Raw genomic sequence first — 2,504 nt, 5'->3', positions numbered from 1 at the left:
ACAACCCTGAGATCATGACTTGAGCCAAAATCGAGTGAGATGCTTAACTGTCTGAGCCACCCAGGGGCCCCATCTACAGTTTTAATTTATATGTATCTGATTTGGAGTGAGGTTAAGTAATCTGTCATATGTTTATAAACCATTTGTATTTCCTCTTCAGGGAACCATTATTTTCAGAGCCTTTGCCCAGTTTTCTATTTTGGTCCTTTTCCTATTGAATTGTAAGAGCTCTTTATATACCAAAGAGATTTGTCTTTGATGTGATTTGCCAGTATTTCCCACCCCGCCATGTTGCCATTTGTCTTTTGACTAAGCAGTTGTTTTGGCTCAACGTAAAGAACTTTATTTCTTTATTTATTTTTATAATTTGATTAAAAAAATTTTTTTAAAGATTTTATTTATCTGTTTGACAGAGATCACAAGTAGGCAGAGAGAGAGGAGGAAGCAGGCTCCCTGCCAAGCAGACAGCCGGATGCGGATGCGGATGCGGGGAGCTGAAGGCAGAGGCTTTAACCCGCTGAGCCACTCAGGTGCCCCTAAAAAATTGTTTTTAAGGTTTTATTTATTTATTTGACAGAGGGGCACCTGGGTGGCTCAGAGGGTTAAAGCCTCTGCCTTCGGCTCAGGTCATGCTCCCAGAGTCCTGGGATTGCGACCCTCATCGGGTTCTCTGCTCCGAGGGGAGCCTGCTTTCTCCTCTCTCTATGCCTGCTTCTCTGCCTACTTGTGATCTCTCTCTGTCAAATAAATAAATAAAATCTTTAAAAAGAGAGAGAGAGAGAGATCACAAGTAGACAGAAGCAGGCGGAGGTGGGGGTGGAAGCAGGCTCCCTGCTGAGCAGAGAGCCCAATGCCTGGTTTGATCCCAAGACCCTGAGATGATGACCTGAGCTGAAGGTGGTGACTTAGGCCTCTGCATTTGGGAACTTTAATCCCAAAGATTTTCTAAGTATTTATGTGCCCCAAGGAGGCTATTGAGATAGAAGACTCCTATTTGGACAGACACAGAAATCTGCCAGTTTGGTGTGCACTGGTGGGCCCATGGTCAATGATTCCCAGCCGAGAGATGAGAAAAAAGGGACTGAAACTGCTCTGTATGTGCGGTGTCCTCTCCATGATGGGCAGGAACACGGGCAGACACAGCACCCTTGGGAACACATTTCTCCTCACAAATCCATCCTCAAGATGGATTTAGGCGCACATTCCACCTAAGGCTTCCCATCAGAGAATGGAAGGGCTCTAGGAGGAGGAGTCCTGCCTCCCCTCTCCTGATAGGGGGTGTCCAAGGGTGTGCAGAGCCCCCTTCACATGGTCTGTGCCAGGGCCCCCTGGTGTTATTCTAGCTCCGGTACATCATTTTTGGAAATGCACAGCTGGGGCTAACCGAGTCCTGAGGGTTGGGTCAAGAAAGAATTCTTGAGATGTCTTAGGTGCACTATGTCCATGGGCTGCGATGGGCTGCAGGTTATATGGAGATTAATTCTGTTCACATTCCCTCTGCCTTTGTTTCCCACATCCTGGTGAGAGGGGCAGACAGATCCTCGCACAAGATTTATTTTAGCCACGGTGGCCAGGTGGACAGTGTTGTCATTATCCTGCGCTGATACAGAGCTTTGTAGCTTGCCCAGGCACCCCCAGGCGCTTGTTGGAGGGGGCTGTGTGCTCGCGGGACCTAAGTAAGCTTAGAAGCCTCGCCCACCCCAGTGCTAGAGCAGGTCCCAGGAGCAAGTTGCGGGATTCGGGAAGGAAGGGCCAACAGCCTCATCCGAGCCGACTTGCTGAGGTCTGGCATGGACGTCTTCCAGCTCCCATCTGCCCGTCCGCCTCATCTATCACCTCTCAGAGCTCTCTGGGCTCTGCCCAGGCTCCCAGAGCGTTGCACAAGTCGCCCGGAATTTTTGCGCGCACGCGCGTCACTTTCTCACGCAGACACACGCCAGAGCCCGGGCACGGCCGCACCGGCACGCACACAGCCCGGGCGGAGCGCTCGGGAGCAGCAGGCTCTGCACAGACTGTGCGGCCGGCCCGGCTAGCGGGGCCCGGGGGGTGGGGGCAGCCGGGCAGTTCAGGGGAAGGAACCTAATTTCACCGTGAGGGGGGCCCCGATGGAGAGCGGGAGGAAGACCCGGGCATTCAGGGGACGACCCGCCCTGCGGGGGAAAGGGTTCTTCCTAGAACGCCCGCGGGCTTTTCTCAAAGTTTTTGGAGAAATGAAGTCGGGGGAAATTTCCTCGGAAGTCGAGCAAGCTGGGCCGGGTCTGAGGTTCCGCCCCGTCCCGCCCCGTCCCGCCCCGCAGGGGCGGCCGGGGAATCTCCCCCGCCGCGGCTGCATCCCGGGCTGGAGGCTTCCCGTAGGCCCTGCCCCCTCGCCCTCCACTTGGCTCCGCCCCGCTCCGTCCCGTCTTAGCCCAGCCCACCCCGTCATCACCCCCCGCCCCATGTTAGCCCCGCCCATAACATGTTCCTCCGACCCGCCCTCTAACCCCGCCCACTAACTGGCCGCG

Source organism: Mustela erminea, chromosome 11, assembly GCF_009829155.1.
Source record: "Mustela erminea isolate mMusErm1 chromosome 11, mMusErm1.Pri, whole genome shotgun sequence".
NCBI lineage: Eukaryota > Metazoa > Chordata > Mammalia > Carnivora > Mustelidae > Mustela > Mustela erminea.
The sequence above is the reverse complement of the archived record's forward strand: the minus strand, read 5'-3'. Positions refer to the sequence as shown.